Genomic DNA, 16,332 nt, shown 5'->3' with positions numbered 1-16,332 from the left:
CTCCTGTTTAGTTTTATTTGTGGTATAATATATTTTTTGTATTGAGGTCTTTAATCTGTTACAGGGCTCAGTCAAGCACCAAATATCATCACCCTCCGTCCCTGAATTCTTTTCCTGTTAGCTTTACAGATGACTCAAGGTTACTCTTAGATTTGGATGGATACCGTAATTCTATTCATACCAGAGGGCTAAGTTTGACCAATTTCTTATTACACACACCCCATAAATGTAGTCAACACTTCAGGACAGTGAGCCTGGGTGGAAAACTGTGCTCGCCACATGACCTGGATCAGTGAAGAGGGTTACAGGTGTCATCCCTGACAGTGAACTTTATTCGGTGCCGAGCAGCATGACAGATGGACTGTTGGTCCAACCCTGGAAGTTGCTGTTAAACAGGACAAAGGATTTTCATGATGTAGAAGCTGAGAAGGAAATAAAAACTTCAATAAGGTGGTTAAAAATGATCTGATATTTCTACATAATGTGTCCTCATCAAGGTTAAGGATACTCATCTTGCTTTGCCTGGGGACCACTTTTGCAAAAAGACAGGCTAGGGCCCAGTTAATAAACTAACTTTAATATTATTTATCAGTATGTATAAGAAACACATTGCCTTATTTCAACCTTTCAACCTTTGCTGTCCTCAGTTATCTTTGTAAAGAAGCAAAAAGCAGGAGACCAGCACAGGTCAAATGTAGTCAGGGGTGTTTCAAGGATATTCAGGGCCCAGCCTGGACCTCTGTCTGGGTGTCCTGGGGATTCTCTCCTGGTACTTTTTCTTAAAAAAAAAACAAAAAAAAAACAAGCCCTGCTTTGATGCTTTTTATGCACTCTGGCATCTCATTTGCATTCAAAGTTGTAAAAACATAATGCTGTACTTTGAGCTAAATGCTGACATCAGCATGCTAACATGACAGGGCTAACAGGAGGTGTAACGTTTGACATGTTCACCAACTCAGTTTAGCATGTTAGTGTGCTAACATTTGCTAGTTAGCACTTAATAAAACGTATAGATGAGATTGATGGGAATGCCATTAGCTTTATTTGGTCATAAACCAAAGTACTGGGCAAAATTTAAGTGGGAATAGACATCTCTTTTACTTAAATTATTATAAAGTAAAAAAAAATGACACCCTCATGTGTTCTGATTGGTTCTTTATAAGCCTTGTTTTCCCCATGCAATTCTGTCTGCCACCAGGTACGATTTCCAAGGACAATGAAGGCTTGATTCCCAGCACAATGGAAGTGTGTCAAACTTTGTGCAACCAAAACAGGAAGAGGATAGCACTTTGTTTTCCTCTGCAGCTATCTGTAGCTACCGCATAGTTATACCCGTTACCAAAGAGTATCAGTGTAAGTTCTTTGCAGTTACTATCACCAAGTGTAGAAACAGTGGAACCACTGAAGTAAATGTGGTAAATGTTGTAATGGCTGGGCTCTGAGGAAAACAGAAAGTGATTGGGTTGTCTTTGGAACAGCAACACCAACAGTAATACCACTTGTAAAAGCTAGGGGGGGCTGGAAGTTAGAAAGTTGTCTGTTTCTGCTTTCTCTTTAAGTTTTCCCAATGACAGTTCTAGATGAAAATTCAAGGGATCATCAAAGTTATTACAATTCATCCTGAGGGGGACATGAGTGTCTCTACAAATTTCATTTTACCACAATACATGCAAAAATAATTGTTAAGACATTTTACTCACATGTCACCCTCATGATGGTGCTACAGGAAACATCAGGGCATCACCAAAGCCATTAGGATTCATCCTTTGGGGACCATGAATGTAGGCAAAATGTCATGCCTGTCCATTCAATAGTTGTTGAAACTGGCATTGCCATCCGCTAAAAATTCTTTAAAAAAAAGAGTATAAAATATCAATCAGATGTATCAGTGGGGAAACAATTGGTCAACTAGAGGAGTTGTGTGCACATAGATGCCAGTGTAGCACCAAATCCACTCTGCTCAGAATTATTACTCAGCCATTTCAGACGTCTGTTAGTGTCATTATCGGTCCATATGATGCAGTATGTAAAGCATGTAAAGATGGTGACTCTATATGTCACTGCTGATTCTTTTTTCAGCAGTGTAGTTTCTCAAAGTCTGAGCTTTTGTCCCAACAGTCCACAGATGCTGCTCCAAGCGTGCAAGTCCAATGTGTAAAACAGCTGAGGGGAGTCAACAACATACCCATTCTTCTTCTACACATGTAATTTTAGTGCCACTAATGGAGCCCTTAGGAAACAATTAAGAAGCAACCCAGTTATGAGATCTACACCAAAGACATAGCTTATGGGTGATGTATACCTGATGAATTTCTGCTTTGTGAGGTTTGGTCACAGCGAATTAAAAATGGGTCCCTAGTTATTCAGAAAACCAAATTAATGAGATGCAAACCCCTTTTTTATGAAGTGACTTGCAATTATGTGCTGGCACAACATTACACAAAGTTTCCAGTTAAGATAGGATGAAATACAGAGGTATTAGCACTCAGCAAAAGTGCTGTAAATTAGACTGGACTCCCTCTGTGTGTGAGGCAGTGTGTGTTCAAGCACTCAGTGAGTCACTGCTCTTACAGGTGTCACAGATGTTGTGGTGACTCCTTCTACTGTACACCTGTTCGATGTAAAGGCACCCAAGAGACCCTACATTATGTCAGAAACAGGTTTATGTAGCTGTGCTGAAGAACATGATTTAATAAAATAAAATGTGAAATATCATTTAGTATATGGACATTTAAAGGTCCTGTGTAATTCCCTTGCCTTTCAATGGTAGTAGTCACCAAATAACAAGTGACCTTTGTGACACTCTGTGACCCCTGGGTCCCCCTAGTGGTATCAGTTGGCTCAATCCATTGAGTTTCAATTGTGTTTCTGATGCTTTGTGTCAGATTTTGTTGTAGACATGTTTTTTACAAACTGTTGTGTGGCAAGGTCTGATGTCTGTGCACATGTCACACATGAAAAGCTAAAAAAATATGCACTTTTGAGTGTAAAAAATCAGTTATATGCATACATTTTTAATTTCTCCTAGATCTGATATGTACAAAAAGCTAAGCATTATCTTTGAACAGAAAATATATTTAAACAATTATGTCCTCATATGGGGAAAATGGGTTCTTCTTTAACAATCAGAAGTGAATAATTACATATAAAACTGATTATTTCAATTGCCAGAATCTTTATTAAAAGCTACAAATGTCCTTTTGTCCTTAGGAACAATGTACTCAAACAAGTACTTCCTAATAAGCAATGTCTTAGCTTGTAACTATTCCTAAAATTGGTCAGATTTGTGAGCCATATCAAAGTAATAACATTACTGAGCATAAATAAACAAATTTTAGCCATGAAATTAACAAGGCTTTGTACCTTGTCCACTTTTGTGTCAGGATCAGCTGTAGAATCTACTTTAGGATCTGCATTTGCTAGCACTAAATTGCACAAAAAGTGTCTGAGAACAAGGAAATCAGGTCTAAATTAAGCAGAATGAGGTATAAGATGTGGCAAACCCCAGATGTAATGTTCTCATACGAGGACTCAGGGTTGGAGGAAGTTAAAGTGACAAGGTTTAAGTGGACCAGCTTCATATACCAACTCTAAAACTGGCTGTCACTATTGAAGGTTAATATTGCAATATGTGATATAATTCAAATAAACACAAGAAGTTTGTGCTCTAAAAAAAAATATAAATAAATAAATAAATAAAAAAAAGGGATCAGCACTCAGTGAATAACCTCCTAAGCCCTACGACAAGCTATTATGGCAAGGCTTAACTATACAGACCAGTGAGCAGTGATAACTAACATGTCTTTGGGGTCATCGGGTGGGAACCTCCTTTCACCGGTGTTTCGTCTAGTTGGTCCCACGACACCTCCAGGAGGCTAGACAGTGATCTCTGGCGTCCCAGAGACACTCCCCTAATGCCAGGTCTCACTGCTCCCCACACTAACCGATCAACCTCCTTTACCTTACCTATACTACCACAGAGGAGGTAGACCCAGGGAAGGAAGCCTTGTTAGGCTATCACACTCCCCCGCCGGGTTAGGCTGTACAGTCTACCTCCCCAAGACGAGCCCTCACAACAATGACATCTCCAGGAGGCTAGACAGTGATCTCAGCCCAAACAGCACTGCCACCTTCAACCAAACCCAGGCTCCGTTTATGCGAGCTCCAGGCAGAAGCAATGCTGATACTACCTTTACTAGCACATTCACCATACTCTATTTCACACGCTTCATAGCATAACTACAATGTAAGCTAAAGTTAAAGGAGATAAATGAACTCACAGGATCAGCAAACACACTCACTTTGCAGCATGGTCTCAAACAAAATGGATTCAGATAGGCCACTCCCACACTTAAATAACCTTCCTCTTCCTGGATTTCCTCCTTACTTACACATGGCTTTCTCAGCCCAAACAGCACTGCCATCTTCAACCAAACCCAGGCTCCATACATGTGAGCTCCAGGCAGAAGCAATGCTGATATTAGCTTTCCTGTCACATTCACCACACTCTATTTCACACACTACATACCATAACTACAATATAAGCTAAAGTTAAAGGAGCTAACTGGACTTACAGGATCAGCAAGCACACTCACCTTGCCGCATGGCCTCAAACAAAATGGATTCCAATAGGCCACTCCCACACTTAAATACTTCCTCTTCCTGGATTTCTCCTGACAGGAAGTGGATCTCTCCACCTGATCTCAAGGAGTTATGTGCCCTGCTTAGTAGTTCCCCCTGCTGGCCCCCAGCTGACATTATTTCTTCTGTAATAGATAAACTGGCTGCATTTAATTGCTTCATCTGACATTTCCCTCACTGTCTTCCTCAAACTCTGTCCCCGCACTCTGAGTTCCCCCAGGAGTGAGACAGTTGATCTTGCTATGAATCCCCTACACCCCACTTCCACTGGACAAATCCTAGTCTTCCATCCTCGCTGCTCAGCTTCTGCTCCTAAGTCTGCATATCTAAGCTTTTTTCTTTCATATGCTTCTTCCACTGAGTCTTCCCAAGGAACTGTCAGCTCAATGAAATAAACTATCTGTTGACTCACTGACCACAACACTAAGTCAGGCCTCTGCCTGGTACAGACTATTTCCTGAGGAACAACAAGCTTTCCCCCTAAATCTACTTGCATTTCCCAATCACAAGCACCTTCTAGGCGGCCACACCTTTGCCTCCTCACTAACTTATCCCTTCTGTATTTCTCTCCTCACGGACAAACTGAATTTACTAAGCTCCTATCCTTAACACCTTCTGAATTCACCTGTCTGCTTTCCCTTGATGCCTGCAGCTAAACATTTCAACATCTGATTATGTCGCCATGTATATCGACCTTGTGACAAGCTAACTTTGCAGCCTGACAAAATATGCTTTAAAGTTGCGGTACGTGAACACAATGGGCATGACGGGTCCTCATTTGCCCACAGTTTTAGGTTCTGGGGGGTTGGTAAGACATCGTATGTAGCCCCTATCAGGAATCTAATACGATTCTCCTCCATACTCCACAGGTCCCTCCAACTAAGCTTCCTCTTCTCTTTCCCAATTCAACCACTGTCCCTGTTTAGCCTGGGCCACTACCTTTGCACCCCTTACTATCTCTTCCTGTTTGCGTATCTGTTCTACAACCAGCTTTCTTTTATCTTTGAGGCCTGCTGTATTCCATACCGGTTTACCTGAGCCAAGCCCCAGGCCTCCCCGGCCAAACTGAACATTACCTACAATCTCTGCATGTCTGAGAGCTGCCTCTGCCTCCTGAACTGCTGATCGTGGGTTCCACTTCCTCCCCTTGGTTGGATTTGGAACCACACTCCTAACTACCACGTCCTTACTCCCAGATAACAAGAGCTCTGTCCTGACCTTGGTACATTTAAATTCCTCTGTTAAACTAGATACTGGCAGCTGAAGTATCCCTTTTCCATACAATGCAACACTACTTAGGCACCTAGGAGCGCCCAACCACTTCCTAATGTAGGAGCTAACCGACCTTTCAATTCTCTCCACAACAGATAAATTCATAATAAATAAATTCACCACATAAATTTATATAGTGACACATCAAATATTTGACACAAAAATTGATTAAATAAAAACTGAAATGAATAGTTATTCATATTTACATAAATGCAGTTGAGCATTACTGATACAGTCATGGTGCTCCTTTGTATTTTAGATATAATCCATGAAACAAACAAGTGTGCAATGATTTTTTTTAATTCTTTTATACTTTTAAAAGGATTTTTTTTTCTTACAATTGCTGATGACGCTATGAAAGCTCCAGAAAAAGCTATATGTGGACCTTAAGTTTAGCTTTTTTTTTGTCTAACTATATAATTAGCCATTGATCTGTTCATGTATTTAATAAACCAAATGATAAAGTTAAGAAATTTAGTGTCACTTTACACATGTAGTACTTTGTATCCATCACCGTGGGATCTTGATCCATCAACAACAGCACTGAATACCATTCAGATGAGATATGAATCAGCCAAGTGGAAAATTCTGGGGGCCAGAATGAGTAAGACTCTTCCAGTCTGCGGACTGCATCAGGCTTCTCTTTTTTGTGTGTTGAGGTAGTTTATTGATTTAACATCCGGCAGACTTATACTGACAAACACTGTGAGACTGTTCTGCCATCGGTCGGCAGGTGTGTTTATCATGTTAGTGTAACTGTGGAGTCTGGGCCTTGCACTTGTAAATATAATTAGTGTATCACATCCTGTTGAAACAATGTCGGGGTCTGGGTGCAGGAGATCTGAAACAGCCCTGTCCAAAGGTCAAAAATCTGTCACATCAAAAAAGCTCAACAAATTTTGAATGTGGCATATCAACAGCATATTTGTCAGATATACAGTTAATATTACATCACATAACTCTGTGGCTAAAAGTTTCTGCCAAAATGTATGTTGTTCTTTATAATCACTCATTCGGGAGTTTTCTGTAAGGCCTGAGTTTAGGTTGCACTTGTTTTAGTTAAAACTAGTAAAAAGTACCAAGTATCTCATAAATATCTTTTGATCCATGTGATGCACTGCCTGTTCACATGCATGTTCATTGAGGTAAACTTAGGAGTGACAAACATTTATTTATTTATTTATTTATTTATTTATTTATTTATTTTTGTTATGAGAGTAGTTTCTTAAATGGAAAATTTGGTTGCCCATGTGTGGCACTCTGTGGTTAGAAAGTGAGAGAGAAAGACACATACCCACCAACCCAGCAACAAGTTAAAATTCCATGTCCATGTAGGTGAAGTGTCCTTTAGTGTAATTTCTGCAAGTTTCCAGCATACAGCTGCCACTGTCATCCATCACATACAAAGAGATGCCAAATTCAGACAGGGTGCCAAGGCCTTGAAATGCTCAGCAACAGTGGCAGAACAAGTGCTGAGATCCTTTACTGAAATACTGACGTACGTACTGATACGACCCTGAAAATACATCATTACAAGTGAAAATCCAACATTCAAAAGCTTACTTAAAGGAATATTTCACTCACAAAACGAGTGCTGTGTCATGCTGTGTTCCCTTGACTTTGTGACGAAAACTTTGTTTTTCTTGTATGCCTCCATGGAAAACAGCAAACAGATTGATTTATTGATTGATTGGGAAGTTTAACAACAGCTGTTTACAAACTCCCACATAACTCGCAGTATAATCCAAGTCTCACTTATCCAGTCGTATGCTCAGTACTTCCCAAACACGTGCATTGTCATGAAAAAAAACAAAAAACTTAATTCTAGAGTCTGGCTTTGAAGAGAGCATAGATAAGTTTTACATTCAGTTCAGTTTTGAATAATAAGGTTTTAATAAAAATACATGTGTTTGGAAAGTACTAAGTATACAGCTGGATAAATGAGATCTGGATTATACTGCACGAGTTGTGTGAGAGTTTGTAAACAGATGTTTGGATATAGATTTGATGTTGAAACGTGATCCCCAAACAATCAATAAATCAATGTTCACTAATTTCTGTGGAGGCATGCGAGAGAAACAAAATTTTCTTTACAAATTCAAAATTTCATGACCATTTGATATACAAATGGTCATTTTGTGTGTGAAGTATTCCTTTAAGAAGTAGGATATTACATATAAACCTATAAAGGAACAATTCATCCCTCAGTTTATTAAAAGATTTTAATTCAAACTACCCAAATTTGGAAATACATGGTTTTCACAGAACAGGAAGTGGATGAAAAAGTGACTGAAGTGATTAAAGTGACATTAAAAAGTAACAAAAGCTGTGAGACAAATGTAGTAGAATAAAAAGCACAGCACTTGCATCTGAAATGTATAGTGAATAGTATAATTATTAAGTTGCATCGAAGCAGAAAAACTTAATTTGTGAGTGTGTTCATGTGTAAATGTTCTTCAAAAAGCACTGATTTGTGCAGACAGATTGTCTGACAGTGTTGATCTGTGTTTTGTTAAATTATCTCTTATTGCAATGAGTTTAAGTCTGAAAAACCACTCTTTATGTTCAAAACTTACCAACATATTTATTTCAGTAATGTAGCAAACTGTGACAATGCATTTAACAGCCACAATCTGTTGGTTTTCCTTTTTTTTTTTTTTTTTTAGAAGTGAGGTATTTCAGATTGGTCATAATCACACAGCTCAGATTTTTTGTGGAATTGTTGATTCTCGTCAAAACTAAATGAAGTCAACACCTCCTGCAACACAGACTAACCTGAGGAACTTATAAACACAAACATGCAGTACTCACCAAAAAACTAAAAAATGCTGACTCTCCAGAAGTCTTGCACCCTGCATTCATCACCATGGTGACCCAGTGTGTTGGCACTTTAATAGCTGTGAAACGCCAGTTAAATAGCTCACCTGTTTTTCTCATTACAGCTCCTCTTCACAAAACCACGCTTTTAGCCTCAGAGCTAATAACTCAGATCAGAGTGTGCAAAGGAGAAATGCAGTGTCGTCTTTACAATGTGTCCCGGGGGCTCACACTCAAGGGCCCTGAACAGTGGGGGACCACGCATTTGAAGCCTTCTCAGATGAGCGCTGAAACATTCCATAATTTCCTCCTCGGATTAGAGCTGCAGCCCTCCTAGTGGCCAGAGCAAACACTCTGTGTGTGGAGAGAAATAAACAGTGTGAAGGTGTGAGCAGCTGAGAGAGCTGTGAGAGTTAAGCAGTGAATGAAACAACTTCATACTTAATAAATTATTCTACTAGTATGGGCCACACAGAGGAGATTCGTTGCCCTTTAGGGTGTTTAAGGGTGTTGTTGGTGACACAGGTGACATTGAGGGAGTGACAGTGGACTGTAAATGCCACCCCCATGTTGACATCCGGTGATCTTCACCCTACTTGTCCTGAGCCCAATCAACAGAACAAATACCACTTCTGTTTGTCCAGCCTTCCTGCACTGCCTCCCCCAAACCGCCTGAGCTGAGTCTAACCTCGCTGCAGCCCAGTCTGCTGGAGCCACCTGGGTAACACATCGCACTGCGAAGCTGGGCGGACCGTCATGCTAACCTTGGCACCAGGGTCACAAGTGCAGCACTAATTACGCTACGTTATTTGCGCAGGGAGCTGCCCCATCAGCACCCAAGTGCACAGCCTCTCTGTCATTTGTTCAGCAAATTTACTCTGACCCTATCAACAAGACCTGCACCCCTCCCCCCTTCTCTCTTGCTTGGCCTGGTTAAAGTTCAGATTCTGGAAGCAGTACATGCATAATGAATATAATTGTGTTATAGCCAACATAATTGCACTGGCAACACTGTTTTTTGTAACTGTCAAGTCAGTGAAGTGCACTCGAGTTGAGCGTGGGTTGAACTAAAGGTTTGTGCCAAGGGCTCTGTCTTGTTGGACAAAACTGCTAAAATAAACAGCATACCGATCTGTGCCCTCCGCAACTAATCCATGTGTGTATACATATATAAATATGTAGCTCAGGTGGTAGAGCAGGCTGGCCATTAATCATAGGGGGAGGTGATGTGATCCAACTGCCCCGATCCACGTGTCAAAATGTGTGTGTGAGCTACACACTGAACCCCAAATTCATCCCACTGTGTGTGTGTGTATATGGGGAGAAAACGTAAGTTGCTTTGGACAAAAGGCGCCTGTGAAATTCACGTGATAGATATTTTCTAAATAATAATTTTTATGTATTTATATACACAACAGTTAGCGTTTTTGAACCAGGCCCACCTTACCTAACAGATACAGCATGTGCCTGAAAATGGACACAGTACTGTATATCACGATTTCTTTTCTCCATGCACTTCTCCCATAGGGTGTAAAGCCTTGGAGAGCTGCACATCAAAGCACGGCCTGTTCATTGGATGGCCATAACTCTGCAGGGCAGCAGGGCAGAGTCAGGTATTGAGCATACAGTTTTTTGAGGTGGTGGTGTGTGTGTACGTGTGTGTTGGGGAGAGGGGGGGGGGGTTTATTCAGCCCTGTTTCCCCCTCCACCTCCAGATATCAAAGCAAACTCTGACAGTGGGGGTCTTAAGGCATCCCGGGCTCCTTTCCACACAGGAGACAAAGCATCGAGCAGCGAGTCTGCATCGTATTAAACAAAGCCTAAATGCTTCAAGCTGTTACACACTCCCCAATGAAACCTTTATGAAAGGGCCCCTAATGCGATTTCAGAAACACCTTGTCATCAGCCCTGGGGCAGCAGAAAGGAGAAGTGTGGATATATGAATGAATGGGCACATGGCGTTACTGAGAGTTACTGAAGAATGACTCTATGAGTGGAGGTGCCTATGGTTTTATTGCCCAATATGTACCTCTCACTGATATTGCCTGTTGTTTCATTCACTGTAGAGGCCTCTGCTAAATACAGGCTCTCATTGGAAACACTGCCTGTGACTGATAATGCTCAGGGCCTGTTTTGCGATTTGATATAAATAAAAGCTTGTGTCTCTGTGCTTTGGGACTCAAGTGACTATTTTTAACAAGGGAGAAAACAGTGCTTAGTATGTTCTGATTGATACCATTGTTCCTTTAAAGTTGTTTTTTTAATTAAAGCTGCAGTGTTTGCCATGCGTATTGATTCATCGCTTAATTAAGATTGCCATCATGTCTGACGTGGGAGTTGTTATTCAAAACCGACTTGTGAGTCACATTTTCACAACTTACTGGAAAAGAACTGCGCAATAAACCAGACATAGGTTTTGTTTTTGTCAAACTCCGGGGACCAATCCACTTCTTGGTAAAGTCCAAGGTTTTAGTTGGAAAAGACAGCAAAAAGTCTTTTTTATAATACCTCTTTCACACTAAAATTACCACATGCATGCAGGTTTTGTTTTTGGAGATTTTTGAAAACACCTTCTAAAGTGGAGATTTGCTCAGCTCAGGTTGCTGTGTATCCATGTGGATGTGTAAATCAGAGTGTTTGGGGAACAATGACGTCATCTCCTCAATTTGTGTATGCCCATTGTTGCTTTGCGTAATGAGCATGCCAACAGTAACAATGGACAAACAAAGGGTTCTGATTCTCCCAATGTTTAATATTAACCACAACAGTAGCCTGTATATTTTACTACCCGTGCGACAAGGGTAGACTGCAGAAGACAGCTAACAGTGGTGAGTGTTTGAAGTCATGTCGACAGAAGTATGAGGAAAATATCCGTATTCAAAAACATCTGTATATGTTTAGACAACTCCTCAAAGTCTGTGCCAACTAATTTGGAACGAGGCTGGAGCGCTGCATGGATGGAGATGGACAGAATTCGGTGCTGAGATGACACAAAGTTGCACAAGTTACCTCATAGCATTGCACCAGAAAAGGGGCGAAAATTAGCGTGTCCAACCGGATTTCATGTTTGCATCATCGCTGATCGGAGCTAGAGCTGGTAAATACCTATGACTACTGCAGAGTCATTTGTCCTGGGAATGAATGCTGATTGTAACCTTTCCCACAAAAGACAAAAGCCATATGTTAGTGGGTGTTGGTGTTTTTGTGCAGTGGGGCTTTAGATGAGGTCTAAAGAAGAAATAGCTGAGCTGAACTTGGTGATGTTGTGTTTGTCATGTTGGAGTTGGGTCATTTTTACTATTTAATTTTCTTTGTCTTGAAATTTCTTGCTTCATGAAGGCATCAATCAACTTGCACCGATCTTGTCAATAGTTGCCACCACACGTTTGGCCACTATGTAAAGCTAATGAGCATGAAACTACCATGTATCATTCAAGCACAATTCACTGGTTATATTACCTGAGAAATCCTGCAATTCTGTGCAGTGAGAACCAGCTGGGCTTTTCCTCTGCTGAACATCTTTGGTTCATCTTGAATCACTTTCTGACACACACACGCACACGCAAGTGCATGTATGGAAAGACAGATGGAGACAATGCATACAATAATCAGGTGATAATGTATACTGTACATGAGTTTAAAAGCCCATACACACACACACATACACAAGCAGACATATGCTTCCACACAGGCCACGGCTTTAGATCCTCTTGCCAAGATCATTTGGGGTGAGCCTCACAAGTGTTTGTGGGGGTTGGAGTCAAAGGTAACCGATCCTGGCAGGCACATGGACAGTAAAATTCCACTCATCGCAGCCTCTAACAAATCATCTCTTCCATAACTTCCCTCACACATCCATAGCCCCCTCTGTCAGATCAAAGACAAAGGGAATCATCACGCATCCATACATTTGGCCTCTTTCCTCTGTTTTCCTCTGTATCCTTCTTTTCTTCGTCTCTCTGAACCTGTTTTTTATCTCTCAGCACCTCTCCATCTCACTTCATGTCTCACGACTAGTCTTTTTTTATTTACGAGGTTTATTTTGGTGAAAGGGCGTGCATGCGACAGGGATGTGTTTTAACGGATGTGACAGCAGAAAGGATCTGGGCTTATTAAGGCCGTGCCCTGGACTCATGTGGAGCTGGTTTCAAAGGTGTCAGACAAAGACAGAGGTACGTCATTCTGCTCTGCTGAATTACGGCCTAAACTCATCTTTGATCTGAGAGGCAGGTCATCCCTCTCTCTCCCCTCTGTCTCTCACTTCATTTTGTCATTTTTGCCTCTCCGTCTCTCGCTCCCTTCATCTCTCTCAGGTTTTTTCTTCTTTTCTTTTCTCTCTTTTTTTTTTGCGAGAACCACAGTGACCAAGAATTCCTCTCTTCTACAGTGAGTGTTGGGTGAGAAATACATGAATCACTGACTGATATCCACAGGGGATAAAAGGGCAAAAGAGTCAGTAACTTCTTCTAAAGAATATTACAGCCTTTATTTCCATTCAAAAAGGTTTTGCTAGAATACACTGAATCATCAGCTCAGGATAAGCAATGAAACCTCAATGAAGAAAGCTCAAAATTGTTTTGCTTTTACACCCTAATCATGAGTTAAATATGTATGCTGTAGTGCCTTTTTTCCTAGACTGTAGGCTATGTTAAATTATCACCTTTAAAGGGACAGTTCACTCCAAAATCCAAAATACAATTTTTTCCTCTTACCTGTGGTGCTGTTTATCAGTCAAGTTTGTTTTGGTGTGAGTTGCTGAGTGTTGTAGATATCAGCCGTAGAAATGTCTGCTTTCTCTCCAGTGTAATGGAGCTCAACGGCACTTGGCTTGTGGTGCTCAAAGATTTACAACAGATTTACAGAAATCGCGACCTGGTTACTCAACATAATCCACAGACCTTGTTGCGAGCAGTGTCACGTAGGAAGTACCTCTCTACCAAACTTGCTCGTGAGAGTGCATTATGTAAACATTAATGGTGTCCCCCTCAACTGAGCTATAGCCAGGCCTTTCAGCATTGCAGCCGATTTTTCCCAGTGGTCAATTGAGTATTTCGGCGTAAAAATCCTCTGTGACCTAAAAGGCGTTTTCCCCATTGACCACCATTATAAAAGAGATGTCTGTAAAACTGTTGACAGGACACATCAAACTACAAACAAGGTTATGATTTTTTTGTGAAATTTTGATCCATGGAGATTTTATATTTGTAAATCTTTCCTCAAGCTAAGAAAAGCAATTTAAAAATCAGTTACGCAATCACACAGTAAAGTCTATGAGCTGACTGGGAACTCATGGGCTAGGCCAGCGGGAGAAATACTACTACAGAAACTGAGTGGGCCGCATACTGCAGAAGTAAACTCGGAAGCTAGAAAACTTTTTTAGTGTATGTGCCAGGCAAGCAACTCTACTGGAATGAATAGGCGCCATCTTTATTGCACATTCGCTATCTAGGTATTATCAAAATCTGTGGCTATAACGTTAGCTATCTCAGTGGTGCTAAGTGAATTAGCAGTTATTGCATGCTTCCTTCTTGTGGTAACAAATTCTGTGGCTGTAGTTTGGTTGAAGAAGAATATTTCTTACATTAAAGTGCTCACAACAAGTTCTGTGGATTGTCTATAGTAACTGGGTCATGTTTCTAGAAAGAGACATTGCTGTTAACAAATGCACCACAAGCCGAGTGCCATCTAGTTCCATTGTATTGCAGAGAAGGCAGACATCTCTATGGCCAATATCTCTGACATTCTGCAACTTACAACAAAACAATCTAGCCTGATAAATAGCACTACAGACAAGAGGAAAAATAAGCATTTTTGATTTTGGGGGTGAACTGTCCCTTTAAGCTTCTCACAGTTTTTCACATTATGTTTTGCAGTGGAATATGATCAGGAATGAATTCTAATCAGTTTGAGACAAGCTGTCATCCTCATCATTCGCTGCTCGCCTCTTTGAATACGAGCTTGCTTATCATTGCCCAGAGCGTATACAGTGGATGGAAAAGTGCTGGCCAGGGGCCCCTCGTGCACTTTTTCTTCTTGTGTATATGTGGAACCCACCTCACAGACGCTGTGCAGGATCAGTCTCTCACTCTGCAAGTCAAAACCATCCCCCCAGGGCATGGAGGCCTCCCGCAGCTGAGCCTGGGAGCAGGAGTTCAGAGGGCATAATCAGGGAAAGTGTGTGCGACTGTGTGTGTGCATGTTCCTCCTTTCATGCACCGTACTGCACTTATTATTTGAGCATTACTTTCATATTTGCATGTGTGAAACATTACCTGTTTTATAAAGAAGGCTGTACGAACAATACCAGCAAAATGTAACCACACTTCGACCTGTACTGAGGTATGCCAGGCTCTGAATTAAGGGCTCTGGCACAGAGTAAAAGTAGTGTGACAGTCACCATTACCAGTGGAACCTAAAACACAAAGCAGAGCAGGGTATCCTATAGGCCAGGGGAGCTTTCAAGGGAAAATCAGGATATGTCCCAATACCAAGCGAGCACTCATGGGTTTGAGCAATGTTGTGCAACTTTCAGGAGGTACTCTGTTCTGCCCCATTTAGAGCGACCAGTCTCCCCGGATGTGTCGAACACACATAACACGGGCACTCAAGATGCTGCAGTTTGATTATTTTCAGATACTCTTTGTGAACTTAAGTGTGCACAGTGTAAATGAGCAAAATTGCTTCCTAATAAGAGGCAATTATTCAGTACAATTTGAATAATGATAGACCCACATTAACAGCCCAAGCCTTGTTTCCTTAATAAGTTCATCCATCATGGAGTATCACCCAAAAGTTTGTTTTTTTTTTTTGTTTTTTGTGGGTGAAGTAGACTACTCTGCAAAAGGTCACACATCTTCTGTCCTCATAGCAAGCAGAAATCATGTTTTAAATGCATTATTTCAATTGTTAGATAAGATTTTCTAAATTTTCATAAAATATGATTTTCTAAAGAATAACCACAATTAGATCTTTACTACCAAGAAAATTATATTTAATTCAACCTTTCAAGAGAAATTATCTAACCCCCCTTGTAGACTTCTCTTTTGCTGTTTCTGTTTTTAAATGAAACATAAAATGACTGGTGACATGACATTCTTTTTTTACGAGAGCAAAAGAACACTGCATAGCTGAAAAAAATCCACAACAATATAGACCCGCAGAAATCTCTCAAGGTCAGTCAGCTGATGTGGACAAACTCTGCATTTTGGCAGTGGATAATTTCAGCCTCTATAATATGAGCCACCTGTGCGCCGCTCCGTGTAGGGAAAACATGACATGACAGATGAAGAGGTGGACCGCTGACAAAACGCATGGAGAGACCGTCCACTGGAGGTATCCGCAGAAACCGGAGAGCTCCTCGGTTAGTTTAAGCCTCCTTCCTGTTTGACTTCCACATTATAGGAACTGTGAGAGCGTACCGACTTGATTCGATTAAAGATCAAGCGGATAGATTTCGTCAAGCCCGACGAATTTGTGCGTAAATCGCCCTCCACAGAGCGCATACTCCACACTGAAAAGGGATACATAGACTTTACTGCGCTTGGATGGTTTGACCAGATAGAAAAGGCCCAATGGCACACAACCTTAACACATTTTCACAGC

General features: G+C 41.0%; 1 protein-coding gene across 1 annotated transcript in view; it reads right to left on the bottom strand.

The window, feature by feature from the left end:
* Window positions 1-13,553, bottom strand: part of agr1 (anterior gradient 1) — a 97,862-nt gene extending 84,309 nt beyond the window's left edge. The window contains exon 1 of the mRNA XM_049594651.1: window positions 13,541-13,553. The gene's annotated coding sequence lies outside the window, so the exon portion shown is untranslated. The remainder of the gene's footprint in view (window positions 1-13,540) is intronic.
* Between the last annotated feature and the right edge of the window lie 2,779 nt (window positions 13,554-16,332).

This window comes from Epinephelus fuscoguttatus, linkage group LG13, assembly GCF_011397635.1.
Source record: "Epinephelus fuscoguttatus linkage group LG13, E.fuscoguttatus.final_Chr_v1".
Lineage (NCBI taxonomy): Eukaryota > Metazoa > Chordata > Actinopteri > Perciformes > Serranidae > Epinephelus > Epinephelus fuscoguttatus.
Note: the sequence above shows the minus strand (reverse complement) of the source record. Positions and strands in the feature narration are given on the sequence as shown.